At 42.7% G+C, this 16,212-nt stretch overlaps 1 long non-coding RNA gene across 2 annotated transcripts; it reads left to right on the top strand.

Annotated features, from left to right (window-relative positions):
* The first annotated feature begins 5,274 nt into the window (after window positions 1–5,274).
* On the top strand, window positions 5,275–6,935 carry LOC136518325 (uncharacterized). 2 transcript variants are annotated; one of them, XR_010774463.1, is made up of 7 exons: window positions 5,275–5,452; window positions 5,583–5,651; window positions 5,737–5,828; window positions 5,911–6,015; window positions 6,314–6,432; window positions 6,532–6,602; window positions 6,692–6,935. It is a non-coding gene; the product is annotated as an uncharacterized lncRNA (long non-coding RNA). The 2 variants fall into 2 exon arrangements; XR_010774465.1 differs by having other exon boundaries at window positions 6,269–6,432.
* Window positions 6,936–16,212: the final 9,277 nt, after the last annotated feature.

Here is a 16,212-nt window from a genome sequence, read left to right as displayed (position 1 = left end):
GTTTATAAATGATTGGTAGAGAATTTCATAAGCTTTCCAGAATGTCCTCTTGCAAGTCATTTGAATTTGTAGAACTCTTGTTGTGATTGAATTAAGAAACTGCTCGTTTGCATATGAAACCTTAACGTTTGATTTAAGTATGCCTTTACTATTCCTAAGCTTGTGGTAATGTTCCTAGGTGTTAGGCCTTTAACTGAAGATGAGCATCTTTATCTTAGATTATACAAGTTAGGTAAGTTGATCTTGTTTTTCAAGTTAAGTTAGATACATGTTTTAAAGTGATTTGAATAGAGCTATTCTTAATCAGTAAACGAGTGTCCAGTGATATTTTCATTAAATACTTACTATTATCCATTCATCATGAGCATCATGTCATTCCTTATGCATTCATGATATTTATCTTGTGCATCGGCATGCAATAGGTATACCGGAAGGAGTGACACTGCTGGAATTCGAGGAACCGAGCGAGGAGCAGCAGCAGCCAACACCGGAGGTTCAGGAGGTGCAGCCCTCGGGAGAAGTGCCAGACGAGGTCGCCGTTGAGTGCCCGGATCACCATCCGTGCAACTTTGTGAAAGGTAAGCCCTGGAGCATATTAAGCCTCTTAATTTCTGAAATGCAATTAAAGTATTATTGTTACATATATATTGTTGCATTAAGTTTAGGTGTTGGATGCCAACACTTGCTGCATTGGTTATCTAATCCTTGTCTAGATATTGATACCCTAAATCCTATGTAGCTCAGGCTCATGTGGTGCTTAGCCCTGCTTAAACGTGGTAGAAGTCAGGTGATTTCCTGTCACCTATGAGCTATAGGGATATACATATGGCACGGTTGGCTATATTTGCTATTGTGGAAAAGAACCTGTCTTAATTTAAAATGAAGACCAGGCGGAGGCTTATCGGTTTGTAGTGACTCCGTCTGTGTCGCTTAAGGATCGAATCTTGGAGCCTTTCCTGTTCATGTTGAACGCATGCCTCTCTCTTAGTTGACCAGGTCTGGAGACCGACCATGAAGCCGAGTAGCTCACCTCAGGCCGGGAGTCGATAAGTATAAAGTACGCCTCGGAAGGGAGCCGTAGGCGTGAGTCCAAGGGCAGGTGATTTAAAAGTCCTGATTGTCCTGGCAGAAGGGTAATCCCTGAGAGTGCTGGCGCTGATCGAACCCGTGAATTTGGTTCCTGAGTTGTACCAAAGGTGACCCACGGCTACCCTTGCAAAGTATGCCAGAGTGAGAGTTAGGAATACCCCCTCAGCTGAGTTGTAATTCGATTCGAGTCGCCGTCTCTCACCGGTTAGTGAGAACTTGACGGGCTTATCTCCAAAGTAGATACACTAAATAACATAATGGTTCAGAAATGATGATATGATGATGACAGCCTTATTATACCTGCTATGGTTAATATTGTTTGCTCTTAATAAGTGAGTGCTCTAGTACAGGTGCTAATCTAGTGGACAGGTAAATGATGATAAACTTGATGCTAAGTTTAAATTGGTCACTATATTCATAAGCTCTTTTATGCAACTGTGTCAAGCTAGCTCACCTCATAAGCCTTGCATGACCCTTGGTGTCCTTTATTTCTAGTTTTGACAGGTAAGTCTAGCTGAGTACCTTCTCGTACTCAGGGTTTATCTCCCACCTGTTGCAGATGACCAGTTCTACTTTAGTTGCTGCAAGTATTGCCTTCTCCCGGCTAGGGATGAAGACTAGACCGTTGGGCGCGGTCTCTCATAGTTCTCGTACCTGAGGATGCTTTTGGTGGGACATGACTAGATCTGGCAATGTATTTGAAACTATGAAGTTATGTACTAAACTATGTTGCTTCCGCAAATTTGAACTTGGTTTGTAATATTTTATTTGAACTCTAATTGATGTAATCCAAATACCACTTGTGAAATGTTGTAACGAATGATGTGTTGTATTGAATCACTACGGTCTTGGTTTGTATGTCGGGAGTTGTTTGAAATCCTTCGTAATTTTTGGACTACCGGGATTATGGGAGCTTAAGTATAGGAATTTAATCACTTCGGTGATTGTTTTTGTACTTACGTTCTTATAATTTGGTCGGTTCTGTTACATTGTTCATCTGTGTTCTTGCTTGGGGAGCAAGTTCTTACTCTTGGCCGCTGGTTTCATCTTCAATCTTCTAAAGGTTAGCAACTTCATCTTCTAATCTTTCATTGCTAATAATGTAGATCGTTTCACGCTTTAGTAATAAGCATAGAAATATTCAAATATGTGGTTTTTTAGATTAGGAAAAATAATGGTGGATTTTATTTTTATTTATACATCATTTCTACACAACCTTAAACATTTATTGTTTTTCTAGATCTTTGTTAACAACATTATTTCTTGATGAGAGTTAATAATCGTTAAAATAATTATGTACAAAATATTTAAGTTTACTTGGTATGCATATATATATATATATTGATGATTTATTTTTTATATGTTTCTCTAATATATATTGTTGCATGGTATATTTATATGGGGGTCTATATTTATTGGGATGTTTTTTTAGTTTTTTAGCTACGATCAATGGCAGCGGACTTCCCTAGCCACAGGAATTAGGTTTCCACCCTAGCGATCTTCCATTCGCGCCATCACCAGATAGGGCCATTCCCCGTCACCTAGACCCATCAATAGTACATATTATTTTAAGTTTTGCGTGCTAATATAATTTTTGCATATATACATTCATTCATAACATGATTGTTGCATATGTCACAGATTATAAAACCTGTCAAGTGGCTGAAAGCAGCACTATGGCTGCTCAGGGTGTGGGACATCTTTGAGACGACAAGTGAGGTCGTGAATGATAAAGGAGATGAGTTATGGACGTGCAGTCTCGCCTTCGACATCCCCATTAGATACAATAATGAGGTGTGCTAGGACATCGTGCAGACTAGACGACAGTCATCGACCAAGATAGACGCCGAGATAAATGGCGTGCTGCTTTTTTTATAGGTAATTGAGCGAATTGGCTACCGTATGCCTGATTTTTCGTCATTGAAGATAGAAGCTTTACGTCAGCCAATACAAAAGTTGTAGATCTCGAAAAGTTATGCAACTTTGTAGTTGATAACTTTTTTATTTGGAATCATCTACTATTTTAAAATTATGTTTGAAATTAAATTTTTAAAGGAGTTTGATTTTTCTTTTTAATCTCTAGCTAAAACTTGTAACTAGTCTTTCTCTGTGATACTAACTTTAAATTTGATGATTTTTCCCTATTTTTTTAAATTCATGCTCTGTCAATTTATTGTATTCTTATAGCTTTTATTTTGGTCAACTTTTCATGTGAATTTGTTTTATCAATTCAAAATTTGATTCTCAAAAAAAGGCAACTCCAAATAGCATTTTATAGAAGTAAATGAATTCATCTGAGAAATTCGTAAACATAAAAGTTGCATAAATGATCAAGATCTATAACTTTTATTTTAGTTATTTCTTCGTCCCACAAAGTGGTAGTGTACATTACTATAAGCAAGAGATGTAAATTTGTAAACAATGTACACAACCATTTTGTCGAACGAAGAAATGACTAAAATAAAAGTTATAGATCTTGAAAAGTTGCATAACTTTGTAGTTGATAGCTTTTTTATTTGAAATAATTTTGTCAAGGAAAACTATGTTTGAGTTTCTAAAATTTGAAATTTAAAATTTTAAAATATCCTCAAATGGAGAAATGGCTAAAACGAAAGTTGTAGATCCCAAAAAGTTATGCAACTTTGTAGTGGACAACTTTTTCATTTAAAATCATCTTATCAAGGAAAACTATTTTTGAATTTCTTAGATTAGAATTTTTAAAATGTAATTATAATTTATATCATATGTTATTAAACATTTAAAGGATATGAGCAATTTTGTATATGAAAGCAATTTTGTATTGTAATTTTTTGAGCTATATTTTTTTACTATGCAATTTCTAATTTTGAGCCTATTTATGTTAAAGGATATGTTAAAAACTGTTGCATGGGCGGGAAATGAAACTACCGGGTAGGCAGCAGTTTCCCCGCGCGCCAAAATCTGGCTTTAGTCCCGGGTTGGGCCACCTTTAGTCCCGGGTTAGTCCTAGTTCGTGGCCCAACCCGGGACTAAAGGCCTTTTAGTCCTAGTTGGTGGCCCAACTCGGGACTGTAGGGTTATACCATATATATACGGGTGTTGTTTCTTCTTTCTCCCTGAAATTTCACTCACCACCGCCACCACATCGCGCTTCTTCAATCCCCCAGGCCGGTCGTGCTCGCCACTCGCGTTGTGCGCCCATTTCGATCCAGCGCGCATGGCCTCGCCTCTGGCGGCCGTTCTCGCCCTCGTCATCAGCTCCAATGCACGCGGCCTCGTCTCGATCCGGCCAGCCTCGCCCTCATCCGGCCTCTTCTCCCCGGTGCACACGGTAGTGCCCCTTCCTTGTCTCATGCGGCCAGCCTCGCCATCGTCCTTGGCTCCGGTGTGTGTGTCCTCGCCCTAGGCTTCATCCTCGATCTGGCAGGCCTCGTCCTTGTCCTCTTTCCTAGGCGTGCGCGGCCTCGGGCTCGCCCTCATCCTTGATCCGGTTGTCCTCATCCTCATCCTCGTCCTCTCTCTCCAGCGAGCGCAGAGCCCTCTCCCTCGCCCTCAGCAGTTAGCGTCGCCCTCGTCCTCAGCTCCGGCGCACGTGGCCTCGCCCTCTCCCTAGTCTTTGGCCAGCCTCGACCTCATCCTCGTCTTCGTCTCTGGCTTTGACACCATCTCCACCGGTGCCTTCGTCTCCGGCCTCGCCCTCGCTGCTGCCACCAGGTATTCGACGTCGATCACCTCACCTCATCCCTTCATTCTATCTAAAACCGAGCGCTAAACATACAACACAAGTATATTAAACTCCATAAAGCTCCTGGAATCGGCGTTCGGAGAGCACTCTGAATACTGTTTCGCTCCTGTTGACGAATCGTGTGCAGACACGTAGGCTCGTGCGTGTGTCATCATCGAATCGCTCTCTCCTCGTTAAATTGGCCCAGGTAATCTTTGTTCTCTCCTCTCGCCCTCGCTCGTCTCCCCGACCGCCGCCGATCCTCCCGCAGACGCCGCCTCCGTCGCCTCGGCTCCCACCTTCCCTTCGTCCCTCTCTCTCAACCTCTTCCTCTCTCCCGACGTGGCGGCGTGTCGGCCGGTCCCAGCGCCGCCGGATGGCCACGCGGCGCGCTGCTGGTGCGACTGCGCCCCCGGACAGCGGCGCAGCGCCGCGCGTGGGCCCCGGTGGTGGCCTTCGTCGGCCACGGAGCGACCCGGGTGTCCACGCGGCGTGGCTTATCCCTGCCGCCATCTCCCGCGCCATTCGCCTATGCTGACGAAACCCTAGCCGCCTGTGCTCGACGTATCCGGCGGCGCCACGAGCCTCCCACGGTCTGTGCGTGGCATCTTCCTTGCTGGCGGCGACGGTGGCGGCTCCGCTCGGCAGCTACATCTGCCGGTACTGACCCTCTCCTCCTTCTCCGTCATCTCTCCTTTGGGTATGTCCTTTTTCTAATAATGCCATGCTGCTCTTCATGTTTTCAATAATCAGGATGCTAATTGATTTCAATAACTCTCTTTCTCCGAAGGTTGCTTTACTAAATCTCATTACAATATTGTCAGCATGGGCAAGGGTAGTTGATGCCATGGACACTGAGGTACCCAGTACTGTTGCAGCAATATTGCCAACTCATGTAGTTTCTTATTACATACTGCCTGATCAAGCTTTTTCTTGTTCTCCAGTAGCTTTTCCTGAAGGAAGGTTCAAGATTATTAGATTTTGCTGGGGCTGGTGCTACAGCTACGGCAACTTTTGGATTCATTGTTAGCTGCAGGTATGCCTTGCCTGGGACTCCTGCATGTATCATTCTCTTGAGTAAATTCATGAGTTAGTCTCCAATGTTTCATGGAATGCAGCTGCACATCTCCGATTGTTCCTCAGTTCTGCTCCTACATTGCACTGTCATCAAAAGGAATTTGTATTAGTGGAAATCGTGCTTCGGCTGAATTATGTCAAGCAGGGTATGGAATCCTTTTCGACACTAATTACAAATTATTCATTCATCTTCCTCATCACTTTGAACTGACCAGTTCCAATGTTTTATAGAAAACATACGTCTATTCCCATTATCAAACTTTGGTCCACAAACGTTGTCCTTCTATTCGTGGTCAATGATATGTTTGTGAAAATCTATATTAATCTTGCCTCGGCTTTTGCAACAGATATATAGGCTTCGTTGATCATTTTGTTTTATCTTTTGCTGATTTCCAATAGTCAGGGGTTCCAATCTAAGACATCCCAAATTATTGCTAAGTGCAGCGAACGACGAGCTCCTAATACCAGTGCCTCATGGTGAAATGTCTTTGCTGCTCACTTCGCTCCGACCAGCTATATCCGATCTCAAAAATCTAAACCTCATTTTTTCGTAGTGTTTGAAGGTTTCTACCTGATCTTATGATCACCCTACCTGATATACATATCCCTGTTTTGGTTGTTCTGAGCATCTTGTGTACTAACTATGTATTTTTCGGCTGCAGTAAAGATGATGTGCATCCACAGCTTGGTTCGGTCATTCTTTGTGCAGCTTTTTGAGAAGATTCATGTTTCAGTATGTAATCTTTCCTGCACCGCATATTCCCTTTCTAGGTTCATACTTACAAAGTTCTCATCATTGGTTATTTTTTATGATAAGATCAGGAGGACTTGGCCCTGATTTTTTGCTATTGATTGAGTCTAGCAATGGTTCTAAGCGAATGATCAGCAAGGACTCATAAGAGGACATGGCCATCAGAGTGAAAAGAGTTGACAGTGTCCCGTGCTCGGTCAGTAATGCATTTTCTCTCGGAATGTCATTCTGCTACTGCAATTTTCATCTCTTGAGAACAATGTGCTATAAGCACTGCATGTTGCGGATTCCAGGAGCTATACGGAGTAGTATATATAAGAAAATAGTAATAAAAAAATCGCCGGGACTCCAGGCTCGTCGTCTCCGTCCGCGCTTCTTCTTCCTCTTCCTCTCCCCTAGCTGCGGCGCTTCCTCTCCCCCAGCGGTGACATCGCAGGCCCACCGCTCATACGCCGGCGCCACCGCCCCGTAAGAAGCACCGCCGTGGAGGCCGCCTCCTAGCTACCTAGATCCAGCTTCCCTCCTCACGCCCCAGACCATCCCGTCGGTGGCATCAGGGGACACATCCTTGGCCGACTTAACGCCGACGCCCGCGTGCTCCGCCTTCAAGGTCCACCCCGGCGTTGACGCCGGGGTGGTAGGCCACCAGAGGGCGGCCGGGAAGCCGAACGAGTCACGGGACCTCTGCTCCGTCGCTAGGCCCACGGTAGCGGAGCCTCCCTTCCTCTGCCTCAACCGCCGCCGCCTGGGCCTAGCGCGGGAGCGTGGCGGTGGCGCGACGTGCCCAGCATCGTCTTAACGCTCCTCAGCGGCAACCCAAGGACCGACTCCTACAATGAGACCCGCAGAATGTTCGTCGTATGCAACCATGCCTGATAAGCAAACATGCCCGTCCCCAGGTTTGTGCCTTCTTCTTTATTTGGTTCTTACTTTATTTGTTGATTATTTTGGTTCTATTACAAATCTGAATATCATGTGCCAACCGGCCTTAGTTTAGCCTGCCCTGCATATCATCAGTATGGTGACTTTGGGCACTTCTTTAATTGTCTTGCTTTAGCCTACTTTTAGACTCTACAGTGAGCAGAGCAGGAACTCAATGGTCTTGCTTGACTTTTGTTGGTGCCGTGCTTCTTTTTTTGACATTAAAATGATGATTCGTAGTTGTCTATTCAACCACTTGAAAAAGCATAATGTACTACTTTATATCCTATTTTTGCCTATATATGGTTTCGAACGATATGCTTCTACCGTTATAACTTTATATCCTATTTGATATTCCCTTCACACTTTTATTTAATTGTTTTCAGCTTTCCAGGACAAAGTAGTGTGCTTGGCAGCATCAAAGTCTGCAAATTTGGTGTTTCAAGATAAAAAATGCTTTTATTGTATGGACTTTTTTTTTTGCCGAGAGCGTGTATGAGCCTTGTGTTCCTGGAAGAAGTACTTCTCAAATTGTTTTTTTATGACGCATGAATGATGAATGTATCCTTCTACCAGACATTTCTTTACGGCCGATGATCAAGCCCATGTCTTTAGTTTAGTAATTTAGATCAATGTTCAGAGTAGATCTGTATCCAATTTGTCAGTTGTACTTTTCTCTACCTGTACACACAACTTCTACATCAAAGTGAAATGATCATACATGCCATCGTGATAAATCCTCTCTTTACCATGATGCATGATGTTTACATCTATACTCTCCCTGTTGAAGCCTAAACATTTGTGTCAGCAATGCCTGATGATGTAACTAATGTATATTTTACTGAATGGCGCTTCACTCTGTTGTACATATATAGACTTAATGAATCTGTGAACGCTTGCCATCTACTTCACTCTACTGAGTATATTGCTGTTTCCAAAGCTATGTGCAGTCACTACGGGCGCGGCGAAGCGCGCCTGCCTACCTAGTATATATACATTGCACATATCCGAGTGGCACTCCAGGCAACTGCAACTTTTTTTCTTAACATACTTATCATAAGGTTTAAATGGACAATTTATATTGTTGGTAGCTTTTGTTACACTAAAAGTAGACGTCAATGGCATTGGAGGTCTAAAAAAATTGACTCAAGGGTTGAGTAAGAGCTAGATATTTTTTATGATATTATAGATATGGAATTAGAAACATTCTGATTGTTCCTCTTATTAAAAGGGGAAGGGAACTACTCTAGGAATGTAGCACTCAACCCTAACTTAAGCTAATTGGCTAGCTAGCTATTTGTATTCGATCTAACTTGTAATTGCTTTAGTCATATATTTTTATATAATTTGATATATATATATATATATGAGGAAAGATACTAACTTTGGTGATATAAATTTTGATATATTGACTTTAGTGTGATATATTGTATATATTTGATATGCATTCGGTATATATAGGGTCTAGTTATATGTATTTTGATGTATAAGGTTTTACATATGTGAATTTTGATATGTAGACTTTTGGTATATGAAAAATATTGACTTCAGTGATATATATAAGGAAATTCTTATGAATATATGAATTTTGGTGTATGAATTCATATATTGACTCCAATGATATGAATTTTTATATATTAACTTTAGTGAGAAGAGATGGCTGGACGTCTCCCTGAACCGATTGTCCCGAGTTGAGGCTATTGTATTGCTTGGGGATTCAAACCAAGGTTACCGGATGTACCGTTCAATCATCCTAGCATAGTAAGCAACGATATATGTTTAATACATTAATATATCTTAAATACGCTTGTACAGAATATATTTTTCTGATATGTATATATATGTGTTTCTTCCTTAGGTAATTGATCCAATTATTTGGCTTGAAGAGACACTTTCATATTTCGACGTTGAGAGACTGGATGTGTTGATGCAAAAGTGGATCTGCAAACACAAAGGGCTAATACCCGAATCGATATCCAAAGCGTGCCAGTCGATTTGACCTGCTAATCGACAAGGATGAAGATACGAACACTTTGGTCCTGACAACAGCGATACGCCCGGAAGTCACGGCCAAGAGGTGCTCACGCGGAACTCGAGAATCGCCGAAGGTCGTACTGAAACGATGCAGCTCGCCGAATCAATGAGAACTCGTAAAAAAGGAAAAATATGCAAATTGACGAAGTCGCCGAAAAGTAAGTAGATGCAAATAGGAGTAAAAATTGGTTTTGATATTGATTGATATATCTATTACATTGCCCCTTACTCCTATATTTATACCCTGATCTAAAGAGACACAACCAAACACAACTAGGACACCAATCCCATATCTAAGGAAACACGTGACTCTTACATGAATCATACTCCAACAAATATAGAAAAGGAAATCAACTCCTATCTATTTCCCTGTCCGCCTCAATTACGATGGAAATCTCACCGTCCTCCTTCCCATCGGCATACTCCCTATTTCATCGGCAGTAGTCTTCAAGTCTTCCTTCATCGGCATACTCCCCGTTTCATCGGCAGTAGTCTTCAATCCTCCCTTCATCGGCATCGACAATAACACCTCCAACCTCATCGGCAACGCCCGAGTCCAAATCAACCTTTCCATCGACCATTACCAGCCATCGGCAACCATCTTTACAAGCTGGCTTTCATCGGCTATTAAAGTATTCAATAACTTTCCCCCTGCCGATTAGTCCACTCCGATTATTTTGACACGTGCAAAAAACGGTGTCAACACATGCCCCCCAATTTCGGAGTATAAAACCATTAATACTCCGAAATTTACTCCAGATAACACTTGCCTTTGCCCGATTACCGTAACTCATTCTCCAAGCCAAAACTTGATTTGTTATCAAATCCAATCAAATCTAATCTTGATTCACGCACTTCAGTAAATATCGCACAATCGCCAACCACTCTTGCCTTGATTATGGTTAAGATACCGAAACAATAACCCATCGGCAAGATCTTAACATGATAATGCTGCCATTTTCAGAATTAAAATATCCTGTATCGATATCCCTTCCAAGTCATGATTACTTGTCATCAACTCATCTGTACAATCCCCTGATTATCGCGCGAACAGTTATCATATCCCTCTGAACCGCCTTGACCTATATGCGCGCGACATAGAGATAAGTCCAAAATACCCTTATTCCGGGCGGCTTATAAATAGATTTCCTCCGGAACCCTCATTTTCTATCTTCAGCCTCCAATCCTTGGCATTCTCTCTCTCCGGCGGCGACTCCGACGAACAACCGCGCTGACCTCAACCAACAAGAACCCTTCTCCGGCGCTAACTTCAAGTTTCCGGCTCGTACCTCCACCTTCCTCAAGACAATGGCCATCAACTTCGACGTCCCCGCGGTTCGCTCCACTTCCATTACCTTTTACTTTGATCTTTTTGCAAATTCATTCAGTTGGTGATTTTTCCTTTCTTCTGTTCTCTGGATTCTATAACCTTAGGAACTGCGCAACAAATTAGTTATCCCAACCGATCAGCCGCACGTCCAATGCCTTGGACCAATGGGCAACCCAGATCCAACCGATCTGATCAATGCAGAGGTTAACAGAATCCCCTTTAGAGCCCAAAATTTCTCTCTGAATTTGTGGAAAGACACATTCCGATCTTGGCCCAAAACCACCAAAGGGTGGAAAGATTGGTACTTGAGGGTTAATAGATCGATGCAAGTATACTGGGCAGAACGAAGGTTAGACCAATGCATTAGGCTCTCTATTGCCGATATGCAGAAAAATGAATCAATGATAATTGCAGCTGCTTATTTCTGGTCAGACACGACCAACTACTTTTATGTTTGGACATGGCCCAGCTACTCCTACCCTTGCCGATATCCACATGCTTACTGGCTTGGACATCTCAACTGCCGATGAAGGCTCCATCTATGGTAGAAAGTCTGAATATAGGGTGAATACCCGCAACATCGGCGGTTGGACAGGATATATTCAAGAATACCAGAAAACCGGGACACTTAGCCAGAGGGAACATGCCACATTCCTGAATATGTGGTTAGAAAAATTTATCTTCTGTGGTCGATCAGTAGGACCAACCAACGCCTTCCTCCCTGCAGCTGAACTTTTGGCTAATGGCGTAAGGTTTCCTCTTGGCCGATACCTTCTGAGCTCCTACTTATCATCTTCTTCATCAAGTGTCTCAGAAACTTTTGCTTGGCGAACCCATCGGCAACCTGGGAGGCCCGTGGTGGTTTATCAACATGTGGCTGAATGCCCATATGCACAAACGTTTGCAATGGGACTTTTTTGCTCAACAATTCCCACGAGAAATTGCTGAAGACTATGTGCTTGGGGATGATGAATCGGCAACACGCTCACCCCTCAATTTTGGTGAAGCCATAATTGTCCTTCCTGGAACAGAAGCCAACGAAGACCAAATCGGCAGATTCTTTCAAAGCTTCTACAATGGTCTTTCTCGTGATCATAGGGCCTGGGTGCCTTATATTGACGAAGAAAACAGATTCCCCCTTCTTTTCAACTTTGCCGATGACACTCTGAATCAAGATAATGAGCTCATGATGGCTATCATCACTCCCAGGGCAATTCCAGTAAACACATTCGGCAGCGGGAAAAACACCAACATTACATATGAATTTTACAACCCATCGGCAGTATCCCGCCAATTGGCTTTTGGGCAACTGCCAATCAAACTCTGCTTTGCCGATGTGATCAAACCCAGGGAAACAATCACCTGCGGAACAGATTGGAACAATGGTAGTACAACTCTCCCCCGATGCCGATACTACAGATGTTGATATATCCACCTGGACACCAATATCTTTCATCACCGAGTCATATAAGCAATGGTGGCGAGAGTGGAAAGAACAACTGTTCGCAACTTCTGCTCACACATATCGGCACATGATCGACCCTGAATATGCCATCCCTGACGACGCGGTAAGTTTCCTTTAACTCCCTTCTGCTTTTCCCTTCATATATCAGTAACTGATTCTCTTGTAACAGGTTAACAACCCAGCACCATCGGTGAGCAAAAGTGGGAAACCCTTCAATCTCGGCCTGTTTCCCCAACATCGCCGATCGGCTACAACGCTCCCACCTTAGCCGCTTTGACCCACCAGAAGATTCGTACCAAGACCATCACTTCCAAGTCCAAATTGGCTACATCCAGGGCTACTCCATCGGCCGCTGCTACAACCTTGGTCAAAGCATTCAAGGTAACAACCTTGTTTATTTTTACTTATGCCGATCACAAACTGTATTAACCTTAATCATCAGGGGGTAAGAGCTGCTACTGGATCGTCATCGGCAATTCCGCCGATATCAAGCACCACTTCTTTCGATGAACCTTCAGAGGTAGCTTCTTGACTTTACATTTTATCTGTTAAATATCATATCTTACACTTGTTTTGCAGCAACAATTGGGTACATCGGCAAACGTACCAGATGTCCAAGCTTCACAACCAACAAGTGTCGATGCCCCCCAGCCAATCGTTGCCGATGCCCAAGCAAAGCGCAAAGCTTTAACAGATACTGAAGCACAGCCAAAACGACAAAGGTCTATGCCGATCCCTACATCTGCCCCAATGTCATCGGTCATCATACCTCAAGAGCCCACCACCGATGAAGTCACAGAGGATATCCCATCGGCAAGCTCAGCCGATCCCCCACACGACATACTCCAGGTTGCTTCCTCCAGTCAAGCACAGGAAATTGCCTTGAAACAGGTAAACCGATCAACCTAGCTGATTTACAATACTCATACTTACCCCTAACTGATCTCCTTTTCTCTCTCTCAGGAACAAGATTCCCCGAACAGCCTATTTTCCTTTGCCATTGACATTTCTGACGACGATGGAGAGGAGACAAGTTCTTCCCTTGCACTGGGAACAATATCGGCAGAGACTAAATCCAAGTTGGAAACCCTCCTGAACTTGCTACAGCAAGGTACCGCCCAACTGGTAGATGACTCGGACCCCTGCAAAGGCAATTTTCAAAACAATTCGTGGCCAGGTCCCTGCCGATGTTGAAGAAGTACTCTTCCCAGCAGCTCACTTAGAAAGCCGCCAACTGCAATATCAACGGGCTGCTCAGCGCATTGCCGATAGAGCAGCTCAAGCTCAACTCAAAGAAGAGATGCTACAACTGAAACAAATCGCTGATGAGAAGCACAAGGGCATCGTCAACTTGCAGACTTCGGGTGCTGCACTTAAGCAGAAAATCTTGGATCTATCAGCAAGGAAGATAGCTCTATTGGCTGAATTGAAAGAAGTCGATGCAGCCTTAACTCATGCTCAACAAGAAGAAAGCCAGCTACCCAATGCCGTCAAAGCCCTTCAGCAAGAAAGAGATATCCAAGCTCGCAAAGCTTTAGCCATGAAGAAAAAACTCAAGCCTGTGGAAGGGTGCTGCCGATGACGATATCAAAGAAATGGAAGGAAGCCGACCAGATTCGCCTGCGTGCGATATTAGCTATCCAATCCTTGTTGAACGTGTAATCTTATTTATTGTATCGGCACTTTATGAGACATTGACATCCTTGCATAATTCTAGCCGATAGTACTGTTATCGGCACTTATACTTTTATGCATCTATCCAGATACTAGGGTAATATTTCTTTAAATATTTTCCATTTAACGCTCTGGGAAACACAACCCCTTCGAGGGTTTCTAAAATATATGCATTACCAGGAACAGACTGATTTATCCGATATGGACCTTCCCAATTAGGAGACCACTTTCCAAACTTTGAACTTTTAGTCCCAATCGGTAAAATCAATTTCCAGACCAGATCTCCATCGGCAAACTCTTTTACTTTCACCTTCTTGTCATACCATCTAGCTACTCTTTTCTTATTTTCTTCGATACTAACTAAAGCCCTTAACCGATGACCCGCCACATCTTCCAACTCATCCTTCATAAGAGTATTATAATCATCGGCTGTCAGCTGATTTTGAGAACGTATTCGTCTAGAGCCAACCTTAATTTCCCAAGGCAATACTGCATCGTGTCCATATACTAACTGATAAGGCGTTACTTTGGTTGCACCATGACATGACATCCGATATGACCACAAGGCTTCATTTAATACTGTATGCCACCTCCTAGGATTTTCTTCAATTTTGCGCTTAATGAGTTTGATGATCCCTTTGTTAGAAGCCTCAGCTTGACCATTAGCTTGAGCATAATATGGAGAAGAATTTAAAATTTTAATTCCCATACCTACAGCAAACTCATCAAATTCTCCTGATGTAAACATAGTGCCCTGATCGGTAGTGATAGTCTGAGGAATACCAAATCGGTAAACAATATGCTCTTTCACAAAATCAATCATATTGACCGATGTCACCTTTTTTAAAGGAATTGCCTCAACCCACTTTGTGAAATAATCGGTAGCAACCAGAATAAATTTATGTCCTTTACTCGATGGCGGATAAATCTGACCAATGAGATCAATAGCCCATCCCCGGAACGGCCATGGTTTGATTATAGGATTCATAGCCGATGCAGGCGCTCTTTGAATATTACCAAACTTTTGACACCCCTGGCATCCCTTAAAATATTTAAAACAATCTTCAAGAATAGTCGGCCAATAGTACCCATTCCTTCTGATCATCCATTTCATCTTGAAAGCCGATTGATGTGCCCCACATACTCCTTCATGAATTTCACCCATCAAGCTTTTCGATTCATCATTGCTAACACATCTAAGTAAAACTCCATCTATAGTTCGATAATATAATTCATCATCGAGGAGCACATATTTGGTAGCTTGGAACCTTATACGTCTCTCAACCTTTCTATATGGATCCTTTAAATAATCGACAATCTCTTTCCTCCAGTCATCGGTATCAACTGCCGATGTTAGCACTTCCTGAATAGGCTGATACCCTGAAGCATGCTGAGCTAGTCGATTAGCTTCCTCATTATGCAATCGAGAGATATGTTCAAGACGAAAATCTCTAAATCCTTTCAACAATTGCAAACATCTTTCATAATACGAAATCAAAGCTTCACTTCGGCATTCATAAATTCCAGCCAATTGATTTATAACTAGCATAGAATCACCAAAGATTTCAACAACATCGGCACGTATCTCCTTCAGCAATTCTAACCCTTTTATCAAGGCTTGGTATTCAGCTTGATTGTTTGTCGCTGTAGCAACAATCGGCAATGAAAACTCATACTTCCTTCCTTGAGGTGAAATTAACACAATGCCGATACCTGCTCCTTCACCACATGTGGACCCATCGAAGAAAAGTGTCCAGGGAGCAATCCCCAGAGAGTCCACTGTATTACAATGCTGAGTGACAAAATCAGCCATCACTTGCCCTTTAACTGCCTTAGTTGATTTGTAAGCGTAGTTCAAATTCTGATAATGCTAAAATCCATTTGCCGATTCTACCACTTAATATCGGCATCGACAGCATATACTTGACCACATCGTCTTTGCATATGACCGTACATTCGGCAGATAACAAATAATGCCTTAATTTGACACAAGAAAAGTATAAACACAGACACAATTTTTCGATGGCCGAATACCTCGTCTCAGCATCCACTAATCTTCTGCTCAAATAATAAATAACACGTTCTTTCCCTTCAAATTCTTGAATAAGAGCTGAACCGATAACTGTATCATCAGTTGACAAATATAACCTGAAAGGCTTCCCATGTTG

This window comes from Miscanthus floridulus, chromosome 17, assembly GCF_019320115.1.
Source record: "Miscanthus floridulus cultivar M001 chromosome 17, ASM1932011v1, whole genome shotgun sequence".
Classification (NCBI taxonomy): Eukaryota; Viridiplantae; Streptophyta; class Magnoliopsida; order Poales; family Poaceae; genus Miscanthus; species Miscanthus floridulus.
Note: the sequence above shows the minus strand (reverse complement) of the source record. Positions and strands in the feature narration are given on the sequence as shown.